At 44.1% G+C, this 13110-nt stretch overlaps 1 protein-coding gene across 13 annotated transcripts in view; it reads left to right on the forward strand.

The window, feature by feature from the left end:
• The window catches only part of PLXNA1 (plexin A1), a 460921-nt gene that overhangs the window by 214940 nt on the left and 232871 nt on the right, over window positions 1–13110 (forward strand). The gene's annotated exons all lie outside the window — the stretch shown is intronic.

Here is a 13110-nt window from a genome sequence, read left to right on the forward strand (position 1 = left end):
CAAAGCTACTGCCCAAGTTTGGGCCACACCTACGGTTAATAAATCATTGTGGATGCTCATAAGTGGCTCCTTAAGACAATTGAGGTGGCATTTGCAAGAAGGGAACTTTTTCTTTGCTTCCAACAAAACCCCCAATAACTTTAGCCAAAGCAAAGCCTGTATCTTTTGCCCAAGTTCTTACCTTCCTTGATCTCACTCTCTCCTCTTCAGTGTTACCCTTGAGGTCAAGCTTAATATGATGGACTGAATTTCCTGATGGCGTTCTCTTTCTCAAAAATCAGCTATCAGGGGAAGGAGGATCTTTGAACTGGGCCAAAGAGTTGAAAGGATTGTCTTTTTAAACGCTTCTCTTCAACACACATCAACCCTCCAAAGCTGTTAATAGTCATGGAGGGCAAAGTGCTTATTCACTCATATTGTGCCCATTTCTCCCTCAATGGCTAAGAACAGGTGTGTGCGAGATCCTGCACTGGATAATAGGTTTGTGTGTTTTAAAAGAAACCTGGAGCTTATTGTTAAAAGTGGTGGAAATGGTGATGGGGCAGGAAAAAGTCTACCCTTCTGGAATGTGTTGCACAAAATGACTGTCTTATATTGCTTGTGGTAAGCCAGCTTCTTGTTTCTACTCTCAGCTACCCAGCAATCATTTTTATGGTCTAGTCAGTGCAGGCATTGCCACATTCATGTGTTATGATAAGCCAGGCAGAGTTGTTGGTGCCCAATCACTCTAGTTTCGCTCCTCTCCAGGCAAGAGCAGGAGGATCAAGCAAGGAAGCCGCAATTAAACTTGGCTTCTTATGAGCTTGGCTTCTTTGCCCTCTAACAAGCAACGATTTGTGAGCCAACAATAAACCATGGTTTAAGGCTAGCTAGCAATTCTTGCTTGTTAGGGAGCAACAAACTATGATTCCAGGTTGGGATGTCATGAGAAGCCAATCTTAATTGTGGCTTCCTGGTTTATTTCTTCCATTTGTGCCACAGGAGGAGCAAAGCAGGAGTGATTGGGCAATGTGCACAAGCACACTACTCCTTCACAATAGAACTTGACAAGACAGTAACCCTGGGTTATTATGATGTGCAAATACAGCCATTAACTGATATATCAGTATCCTGAGCGGACTTTGGAGCAGCCTAACTATATCTGTGATGGTTATGTACTCTCTGGAGAGATTGGTTAGTGGTTCCTGTAGAGCACCCTTCCCCAACCTGTCAGCCTCCAGATGTTTGGACTACAGCTCCCATCTGTCCCAGCAAGTATGACCAATGGTCAGGGCTGATAGTTGTACTCCAAATCATGTGGAGGGCACTAGGTTGGGGAAGGCTGCTGTAGAGCAACATGCATAAGGCAGGTCACTATTTGGTCTACAGACAAAGGTCCGATTCCCAATTATCTCTAAAAGCACTGCATTAAATGCCTAATTTATTTATATATTAAAATATTTTGGATACACTAAAGGTTATGGCATATAGCCCTACATCTAAAATCATACTGTTCCTTCCTTCCTTGTCTTTCTTTTGGTGGAGAGGCCTTGTGTGTGTGACCCACAGAGTATCATCTTCTTATCTCAAGAGGAGTATTTTCTTCTTACCTCCCCCACTTCTGTATATTCCCCTAGCAATGTTACATTTTAAGATTCCTCCCTAAATAATCCAGCAAAGTGAGCTGTGAGTGACTTACATGAGATGGGGGGAGTGAGAGAAGAATTCTCAATAAGAAATTAGCTAGTTAATTATTAGTATTTGAGTAATTATCACCATCAGGATAAGGAGAAAGGTTAATAAGGGTCTTTTTTTGGTAAATGTTTATTCCCTTGGGTAGAAGACGGGAAAGGAGGGCAGGAAGAAAGATGTTTTCTTAGTAGCATTCTAATTTACAGACATCCTTCTCCACATCTCATGCCTCTGCCTTCCTACACCTGGTGGGAGATGGGATGGGGAAGAGTCTAGATGAGAACGACTTCTTCATAGGCAGCATCACTGCACTTTAGTACAGTACTTGTTTTGTTTCAAGGAAGGATCCAGAAATTGTCCCATTCCAGCTGCGGTAGAGAGCCCTGCTCTGCTTCAAGCATGTGCAGGTGAAACAGTCTTGGAGAGGTGTGAGCTGTAAGCCATTCATTACGTGTCATCCCACACTTCTGACACTTAATTTTTTTTTAAGGTGTGTTTTCTTCTCAGATGCAATGACGTTCCCACTCCTCCCTTTCCTTAGGAGACCAATTTCCTTAGTTTGCCACTAAAAGTGTTGTTGCTTACGCTGTATATGAATTTCTAGGAGATATACCAGAATACATTCTGGGACCTTAGGGAAGAGACCTAAATTGTTAACACATTTTGGCAGGTGTGTTCACTTCTCTATGAATGTCCAAAGGATAACCAATAGGAAGCGTGGCAAAAGTATGTACAGCTGTCCACAACCCTTTTTTAAAAACAAGCTTTTCATGGTTTTATGTCACTTGACTCCTTGAGCAAGAGCAATTAGCACAGGAGAGCTTTGTGGGTATACTTGCCATGCCAGACATCTGCTTTTCCTGTGTGTGACACTCCCCACCATGTATTCAAGCAAGTGCCCATGTGCAACACGGCACTGAACTTTTTTCTAGAAGTGTAGGAATGCAAACAGCCACTCGTTGCCTATAGCAAAAAGCCTACAATTAGTCAGGGAAATTGTGGGATATCAGCGTGTAGAGTATTGAAATAATGATGACAATGCTGGAGAAACATCATGTCGGTTTCTTGGTTCTTGCCACTACTACATGATAAATAGGCATCTGACAGTATGCACTGAAACCATAGGCACATAGGAAGCTGCTTTATACAGAGTCAGTCACTCAGTCCATTGATCTAGTATTGTCTACACTGACTGGCAGCAGGTCTCCAGGGTTTCAGAATGGGGTCTGTCCCTGCTCTACCTGAAGATGCTGGGGATTGAACATGAGACCTTTCCTATGCAAATTGCAGATGCTTTACCACTTTTTTCTCTTGCCCTATTGCTTTCCTCAACTTTCTTATCTTGGCAATTACAAAGTTCACATGAAAGTAATTGCTCTTAAAGGTGGTGTTTCTCTCTTCAGGATGGGTTTCTAAACACCCCAGGGCTCTGCAATAAAACAACTTGTCTCCACAGATGCTGCCCTTGTTCTATTGAGAATAAGTCTGAGTATCACAGTGGTGGCCAGTCTTCCTGGCATGTGCATCACAAGCCCAAATTTGGCCTAATGCCACTCTAATGTGCATTATGGTCCATATGCAGCCCCCACCTGTTCAGAGTGATGGCTTTGTATTCTGCTGAGCCAGAGAGCAGGGATCAGCCTAGTACTGGAGAGGTAGAACTGTAGGCCCTGACTTTGGGCTACAATCAGAGCCTTCTGCTCCAGTATAATACAAGTTAGGATTGCCTTTGCTGCTTCTGCAACAGGTTGGGCACCTGTAGAACACCCCTGTAGCCATCCTTCCTTGTTAGGTGGGGCAGCCACATTTATAGGTGCGGCATTTGTGGGGAAGAGGCGCATAGCACCAGCTAACCCCCCCCCCCGGTAGAGAGGATGTGAGGGCCAGGCCATGGGAAGGGAAAGGCAGTGACCTTTCCCTTCAGTCCTCCATTCAGAGTGTGTATTAACTTACATGAATGAAGTTTAATCTGTTGAATTGTCTTACTTTTTTGAGAGATCCCTAGGAATACTAGACGCAAAAGTTTCACTTTGCCTATAGCTGCGGTCCCCTTTTACCTGTGGTCTGTCCCTGTGTTCTGATTTTTCATGAAATGAACTACTTTGGTAGAGACAGTGAGCTCCTGAGCTTGACTTTGATGCTGCACTAGATATCTCAGTTTTAAATTCCACCTGAAAAACAAACTTATCCATACTACAAGTTTAGGGAAGAGCAGAGAGAAAACAAATACTTTAAGGTGCGTTTGTTAACTCCTCCTTGAGAGTCCCTCCTTCTAGTCTGGTTCCTGGCCTTCAGATTTTCCTTCCTGTTGGGCAATCAAGGGAAAACTTTTTAACTGGTTGCTATATAAAGGATGAACTAAGCTATTGGAACCTAATTGTGGAAAGCAACTGAGGTTTTTTTTTACCAGTTGTTGGCTTGATCTTTCTGTCCAGAAACCCTGAAAAGGCCTCATGCTCTTGGGAAAATCAGAAATTAGGCCTGAGTTACAGCCTAGGTGTCCAGCCAGTCAGCTGCTGTAGAGTACACAGCAATATTTCTGTTCCTCTAGGGTTGTTTTCATCCTTTATGATCAAATAATCAAGAAAAAGAAGAAAAAATAGTCACTGTGATCGCAAGTATAGTGAGTGCTTTAAAAGAATAAAGGGTAACTCAGAGTAGCCATTTTTTCAGATCACTTTTAAGATATCCCTTTATTTCACCCTTTAGCAATAAACACCCAATCCTGCTCTAGTCGTTATAATAATTGCAGAATAAACGGACTGTTACTTCTTACTGCAGGCAAACAAATATGCTTCTTTATTGCTGGTTGGGTAGATAGCACAACTGAAAATGAAAATGAAAAGCAGAGCAAAGGAAAGTCCAAGGGATGGAGTCTAACTCTAGCCCATAATACAAAGTTCTAATATTTAACTGTTCAAGGTTCTTGAACAGGCAGTTTTTTTCAGGATCACTTGTAATTACAGGGTGATTTTGATCATGAAGAATCCACCCTCAGGCAGGGAACATCTTGAGTGAGCAGACTTTTGGGGGCTTTTCCAGAAGAGACTTTTGTTATGCACTCACCCTGCCTTATTCACTGAATTTTTCAGAGGGTCCTATTTTTACATTGCTCCTGTTCTTAAAACAAGCTATCATTCTTTAGTTGTCATTATCTGTCATGTCACAAATTAAAAAGAAAACAATTTACCAAAAAAATTCTAGGGGGGGTATCTAAGCAGAGCTCTGGAGGAGGTGCCCCCATTTGCCCCACCCTAGCTACAGGCCTGCTGTAGAATAACAACACATCTCTTATAGGGCAATCTGAGGCATGTTTACTCAGAAGTAAGTCCCACTAGGGCTTACTCCTTAGTTGTTTAGGTTTGTGGCCCAAGTTGCCTATGGAATTTCCTTTTCTTCCAGAAGAGGTCTGAGTTTGAAAATACTGTGTCTGTTCCTCTGATGTCCAGCACACCTCAAGTCAGAGCATATGAATCATATTTGTATTTTGCTTTTCCTACAAGGAAGTAGTGTGATACACATAGAGCTACCCCATTATATCCTCACAACAGCCCTCTGGTTACATATGAGAGTGTGTGATTGGCTTAAGGTCACCCACTTAGTTTCATGGCTGATCTCCAAGCACAACATGCACTGGCAGTGATAGTTTCTTAATTGGAGCAGTTACAATTGGTTTTATATTTTGTTATTAGATACCTCATTCACTTCCCTAGCCCTACATGGTGGATTAATATAACTGTAGAAGTACCCCAGTAATTAAATATTACTGCTGGAATTATTTAACACACCCACAGATCGATTTCAAAACTAGGGTAAGAGTATATTGATTGCTTGTGCTATGAATCTGCCCCATAAAAGGTCCAGAAGGGTGCATTTGTCATGTTGTCATGTTGTTGCCATGTTGAAAAGGGAAGAGCACATATTCCCCTTCTCTCAGCAAATGTATATCTCTGAGAAAGCTAGCAATTACAGTCCCAGATGATCATAAGTATAAAATAGGGTATAATAATGTATTTTTAGCTAACCACTAGGTTTGTAGAAGTATGCAGCATTTAGAGTTGTAGTTAATTCCTTTTCAGATAGAATAGACTCTATTTGGGAGAGGTGTGGCTAACATGTGGTCCTGCACATGTTGGACTCCCAGCTCCCATCAGCTTCAGTTAGCATGGTCAATAGTAACGGATTATGGGAGTTGTAGTCCACCAACATCTGGAGGGGTCACAGGTTAGCCACCTTTTTTTTAGAATGAAAGGCAGTAGTGGGTTATGGAGAGTCAGACTTAGATTGGGAAAAACTGGGTTCAAATCTCCACCCAGCCATGGAGCTCAATGGCTGACCTTGGTCAGTCATAATCTTGTTTTGGGCATGGTTTTGTTCTTTTTCAGCTATGAAGCTCTTAGGCTTGGAACAGAACATACAGTATCTTAAGAAAGTGGCCTCATCTCTTATGTTCTGCACTTGATTTCTTCAATTGGCCAAGGGGAGCTGCTGCTGCTGCTGCTGCTGCTTCTCCTTCTCTCCCTCTCCCTCTCCCTCTCTCTCTCTCTCCCTCTCCCATGTGCCCCCAAGTATGCACAAGACATCAGCTCACACACAGAGCTTGGAATGTGAACACCTTCTTCTTGCACTTATATGGCCCATTTTGTTGTAGTTGTAAGCTGTTTTGGATATTTTTATATAAAAATGGTGTATAACTACTTTAATGCAAACAAAAATCTTTCAAAGTACGGTATTTATAAGAATTTTCATATGGGCTTTTTTATGGCAAGTATTGAATGGACATTTTGTGATGGTGTTTATATTAGTTCTTTCTGTTTTATATATTGTTCATTCGCATATGTTTTTATGTAATGTTCCTGGAACAGAGCCTTTGGAATAGGAGAGGCTAAAATAAATAAATAAATAGATAAATCTCAGTTGTATGTGCAGAGCCAGGTTGATTGCTAATGCAGATATTCTGGTAACTTCAGATAGTGGCCTATTGACAAAGCTTTTAGCATTCAAATAGAAATAATTGACCAGCAGGGGGTTACAGACTCTTGTAATGACCTATGTTTGATATGCAGGAGAAGGAACTCCCAGAATCAATGCAAGTTCCCCTTTCAGGGCCTTGAAATTCAGGTTACCTCCAGGACTCCTTCTACATGTTATATTAGAAGCATGTGTTTATAATGTAGCACGTGTCTGCTTACAGTATATCCTGCCATGTGCAAGTCTGTGGCATAGCTACCTTTCAGTTTGTCTACAGCTGGAAACATGCAGCAGCGAGTCGGGTCAGTTGTGGCTTCCTGCAGTGTGTTTGTGTGGTATACATGCAGTCAGAAGAGGAGGTATGTTTGCCTTACACATTTTAGGCTGCCCAACACTAAGTAGATTGAGATGGTGAGCTCAGGGAGGAAAGAAAAAGTTGGCTGGTAGGAAAGATGATGAGGAAGATGCTGGCAACAAGGAAGTCACAGAGATAGGTCTATGAGTGACTTTGGTCAACCCAAAGGTCAGGTCCATCAGTGGAGTGGGGTAAGTTTCAGCACAGTAATTAGGAAGAGCACTTTAGGGCTTGCAAGAGGAATTGGCAGCTGCAGACACACATTCCAGTACTTCCCTCTGTTTTTGCTTTGCAGCTGTCAGGTTGTGTGTGAGAGCTCCTCACGATCACACCTGCATTCCTGGACACCTTCACCACAGGCCCAGACCCTCTTCCCTGTAGGGGGCCAGCATCTCCAGTCTATCAGTGTTTCTTAGCTCAGGGGTGACTCTCTTAATCAAATACATTTGTTTTGTAAAACTGACTAAAAATAATCCAGAGCTGGTGTGCGCTGGATGTTGGCGGTGAATCAAAGGCACCGCTCTAATTAAACGGGCCCCAGTTTGTTTGTGAGCCGCATACATTTCCATGTTAATCAGCCACACGCCAGGATCCTGCCTCTTAAGCCCCACTTCCTTTGTCTGATTGAAAAGTATGCAAATAGATGGATGGAGTCTATTTATTGCAACAAGGGAAATGAAGCTGCAACACTCACTGTGGGGCTTGATTGATTGATTGATTGCATTTGTATACCGCCCCATAGCCAAAGCTCTCTGGGCAGTTTGCAACAATTACAACATTAAAAACAAATACACAAATTTAAAAACACATCTTAAAAAAGCAATTTAAAAACACACGCTAAAATGCCTCGGAAAAGAGGAAAGTCTTGACCTGGCGCCGAAAAGATAACAGTGTTGGCACCAGGTACACCTCGTCAGAGAGATCATTCCATAATTTGGGGGCCACCACTGAGAACGCCCTCTCCCTTGTTGCCAGACTCCCAGCTTCCCTCCGAGTAGACACCCGGAGGAGGGCCTTGGATGTTGAGCGTAGTGTACAGGTGGGTTCGTGTTGGGAGAGGCGTTCCATCAGGTACTGTGGTCCCAAGCCGTGTAAGGCTTTATAGGTTAAAACCAGCACCTTGAATCGAGCTCGGAAACATACAGGCAGCCAATGCAAGTGGGCCAGAATCGGTTTTATATGTTCGAACCGTCTGGTCCCTGTTACCAATCTGGCTTATGCATTTTGCACAAGCTGCAGTTTCCGAACCGTCTTGAAAGGCAGCCCCACGTAGAGCGCACTGCAGTTATCTGTCCAGAGCATGGACAACTAAAGCCAGGTTATCCCTGTCCAGATAGGGGCGTAGCTGGGCCACCAACGGAAGTTGGTAGAAGGCACTCCGTGCCACCGAGGCTACCTGAGCCTCAAGTGACAGAGATGGTTCTAGGAGAACCCCCAAGCTGCGAACCTGCTCCTTCAGGGGGAGTGCAACCCCATCCTGGACAGGTTGGACATCCACCATCTGGTCAGAAGAACCACCCACTAGCAGCATCTCAGTCTTGTCTGGATTGAGCCTCAGTTTATTAGCCCTCATCCAGTCCATTGTCGCAGCCAGGCACCGGTTCAGCACATTGACAGCCTCACCTGAAGAAGATGAAAAGGAGAAATAGAGCTGCGTGTCATCAGCGTACTGATGGCAACGCACTCCAAAGCTCCGGATGACCGCACCCAACAGTTTCATGTAGATGTTGAACAGCATGGGAGACAGAACTGACCCCTGCGAAACCCAATACTAGAGAGTCCAGGGTGCCGAGTAATGTTCCCCAAGTACCACCTTCTGGAGGCGACCCGCCAAGTAGGAGTGGAACCACAACCATGCAGTCCCTCCCAGTCCCAACTCAGCCAGTCTTCCCAGAAGGATACCATGGTCAATGGTATCGAAAGCCGCCAGGAGATCAAGGAGAATCAACAGAGTCACACTCCCCTTGTCTCTCTCCCAACAAAGGGCATCATATAGGGCAACCAAGGCTGTTTCCGTGCCAAAACCAGGCCTGAAACCTGACTGAATTGAATCCAGATAATTGGTCTCATCCAAAAGTGTCTGGAGCTTGCCTGCAACCACTCGTTCAGGGACCTTGCCCTGGAATGGAACATTTGCCACCGGCCTATAGTTATTAAGATTTTCTGGGTCCAGGGAGGGCCTCTTCAGGAGTGTTCTCACTACCGCCTCTTTCAGGCAGCCAGGGACCACCCCCTCTCGCAGAGAGGCATTAATCACTTCCCTGACCCAGCCGGCTGTTCCATCCCTGCTAGCTTTTATTAGCCAAGAAGGGCAAGGATCTAGCACAGAAGTGGTTGCACGAACCTGTCCAAGCACCTTGTCAACGTCCTCAAGCTGTACCAGCTGAAACTCATCCAAGAAATCGGGACAAGGCTGTGCTCTGGATACCTCGCTTGATTCACCTGCTATAACACTGGAGTCTAAGTCCTGGCGGATGCTAGAGATTTTATCCTGGAAGTGCCTAGCAAATTCATTACAGTGAGCCTCAGATGTTTCTACCATGTCCTTGGGGCCAGAGTGTAATAGCCTCCGGACAATTCTGAAGAACTCCGCTGGGCGGCAGATTGATGATTTGACAGTGGCAGCAAAATATATTTTTTTGCTGCCCTCACTGCCCCTAAATACAGCTTACCATAGGCACTTACCAGTGTATAATTGCATCCACTAGGAGTTCGTCTCCATCTGCACTCAGGCCGTCTCCTATGTTAGCTCTGGGGTATACCATGGAGCCGTACGAGCTCTACACAGGAGAGGGCGCTCGGGAGCAATCATGTCAACCTCCCGGGTTGTTTCTGTATTCCACAGTTCAACCAGGGTTTCGACAGGAGAGCCAGCCCTATGAGCCGGAAAACTCCCCAGAGCCCTTTGGAAACCATCCGGATCCATTAGTCTCTGGGGGTGGACCAACTTAATAGGTCCCCCACCCTTGCAGAGGGGAAAAGCTGCTGTAAGTCTAAACTTCAGCAAGCAGTGATCTGTCCATGACAGAGGGACTGATGTAAGGCCCCCCACATTCAGATCACCAACTCCATGTCCAGTTGCAAAAACCAAATCTAGAGTATGCCCTGCTACATGCGTTGGGCCAATGGCATATTGGGACAGTCCCGTGGTTGTCATGGAGACCATGAAATCCTGAGCTGCCCCGGATAAGGTGGCCTCAGCATGGATGTTGACATCCCCCAGAATCAACAGTCTGGAGGATCTCAGCAGTACACCCGAGACCACCTCCGTCAGCTCAGCTAGGGAGTCTGTTGGGCAGAGGGGTGGGCAGTATACCAACAGAATCCCCAGTCCGTCCCGGTGACCCAGCATAAGATGCAAACACTCCAGACCAGTAGTCACATGGACAGGGTGCTTGCAGAGGAAGATGGAGCTCCTATAGACCACAGCAACTCCTCCTCCCCGACCCTCAGGTCTACCCCGATGCTGAACCAGGTACCCTGGTGAGCATAGCTGGGAGAGACTGACTCCTCCCTGCTCACCCACCCAGGTCTCGGTTATACATGCCAGACCGGCTGCCTCATCCACAATTAAATCATGAATGAGGGAGATCTTATTATGTACCGATGTGGTGTTTAGGAGCAGCATCCGGAGGTCTGAGAGCTGGCTGATAGGGCAACCAACAAACCTGCTTTTCACTTACAATAAAGACTGTCCAATAAGCGTTCTGAGGCGTTTTCATCAGTGAAAGCAGTTTGCTTATTGGAAGATACTTCTTGCTAGCCTTTATTGTAAGTGAAAAGATTGTTTACAGATAGATTTTACATGTATTATTTTATTTTATATGTTCATGGAAGTAAATTTGTCCCTGCTTTTTTATCTACAGCCCCTGATGAAGGCCTAAATATACAAAGGCTGAAACATGTTGGGCTTAGATTACAAATAACCGCACGCAGGCACGCTCTCTCTCTCTCTCTCTCTCTCTCTCTCTCTCTCTCTCTCTCTCTCTCTCTCTCTCTCTCTCTCAAAATGAAGTGGTAGTACTCATATATTGATACAAGTGCCATGGGCAGCAAAATAAATGCCCACTGTGGGCAGTAATAAAAAAAGAAGTGCCAATACTCTGTACCAGTAAGTACTGTCACAGCAAAGGTGTGTGTGTATATATATGTTTAGTATCTGCGTGTGCCTCCTAGAAAGATACGAAAGACTAGCAGTGACTACCCTTCCTGGCCACTGATGAGATACCACCACTTTAAAAGCTCTAGAAAATTCAATTAAAGTCGTAGATCAACTTGGTGCCCTCCAAATGTTTCCATCTACAACTCCTATCAGACCCAGCCAGCATGAACAGTGGCCAGTTGATGGATGATTGGAGTTATAGTCAAAAACATCTGGAGATTGGTGAAAAGTTGTGACAGATCATCACTTTAACTAGATTTCATAGAATCAGAGAAGGCCAAAAGCCTCTGAGCCCAGTTTCTTGCCATGAGGCAGGACTAGGTTACTTGCCATTTCCCACTCATTTTTACTTATGAAAATTGGACTGTTAAGTATGTCACAAACAGAAGGATACTTTCTGGGCAAATAGCTGGAGGTGATGCACGGTGAGCAGCTAAGTGGCAGATAACAAGAGAATTAACCCTATTTTGTTTCCTCCCTGCTGCAGGTTGGCTATGACCCTGAGGCACATGTTTGTTTGTTTGTTTGTTTGTTTATTGTGTTTGTATACTACCCCATAGCCGAAGTTCTCTGGGCAGTTTACAACAATTAAAAACAAATATACAAATTTTAAAACACATTTTTAAAAAGCAATTTTGATGTGGTTATAGCCTCTGTAGTGAAAGCAGGATCTTTAGGATAAGCTTTATTGTCACTGCGAGTGGTAATAGTATTTGATCCTTTGCTATATCCCTGCTATGCCTAGAACAAAGGTTCTGGTTGGGTGGTGGGGGAAGAAGGTCCTTGATTGCGATACTGAAATGATTATATGTGTAAACTTCCCACCCATGTTATATTGAATGCACCATGCCAGTGATGCATAGGAAACTGCACCAGGTTGTAAGCTCTTTGATGCTCCACCTTGCCACACTGGAGAGCATATCAAGAATAGCACAATTACTAGGTTGCTGGGAAAGTTCAGGAGGTGAGAAAAGTTGACTAAGTATAATAAATGGGGTCATGATGATACCAGTCCTGCAAGTGTATGGAGAAGGCAAATGTTAAAGACGAATCAAAGATAGCTTACAATGACCCCATGACAAAGGAACTAGGCTGTGATGGGGAGTGCAAGAGGAAGAACACAGTATATGTGCATGCAGATATTGATACGTTCATACATTTTATTTGTGATTTGTCCTGGCAATATTTCTTTATTTGCACATGAGGTGGGATGATCTCAGTTAATTAAACTCTTCCTCCACCCAGCCTTCTCCAAGTATAGAAATATGTAATGGAAAGCTTACCCCAGTCAAAGGAGTTTCATGTCTCTTCTCTTCTGCAGTGCCTGTGTGGCTGCCAATAATTCTCTACACTTCTCTTACCAGCCATTTGCACTTTCTTTGGAGCTATTAACACATTATCCAGCAGTCCCCTGCTTCATTTAAAGTTCATTAGATTTAATTGAAGAGCATTAATGTGCACTGAAGTGCATAATGTAGTTTTATTTTAAATGGAAACCAGGTGGAGCTATTTCTCGACTTAACTCTCTTCCAAGGAGTGCTTTGATTAATGGATGGACAAATAAATGGCAACTCAGATAAGGATTTTAAAGTGGCAAGGGGATTGGAAGGAGCTCTTGTTGGCTAGCCGGAGTAAGCTGATGGTTAATTCTTTCCCATTAAAAAAAAACCAGTTACAAAAAATTAATAAAGGGTGGGTTTCTGTTTGGGAGAATCATCTTGACTCTACCTTCCCTTTTCTGTTTCTACCAGTGACAGCCAAAACATGCTCTTGGGATGGGGCTCTTGGGCATTCTCACTGGGCAGCTTTGTCAAACATCAGGCCATGACTTGGGCCTAGTTGAAAGTCATGAGGTTTCAAGGGACATTAACATGGTGATGATTGGCAGGGTAAGGGCTGAAATTCATATATACCAAAAACACCTCAGAGGTTTTTCTTTCTTTCTGGGACT

This window comes from Rhineura floridana, chromosome 3, assembly GCF_030035675.1.
Source record: "Rhineura floridana isolate rRhiFlo1 chromosome 3, rRhiFlo1.hap2, whole genome shotgun sequence".
NCBI lineage: Eukaryota > Metazoa > Chordata > Lepidosauria > Squamata > Rhineuridae > Rhineura > Rhineura floridana.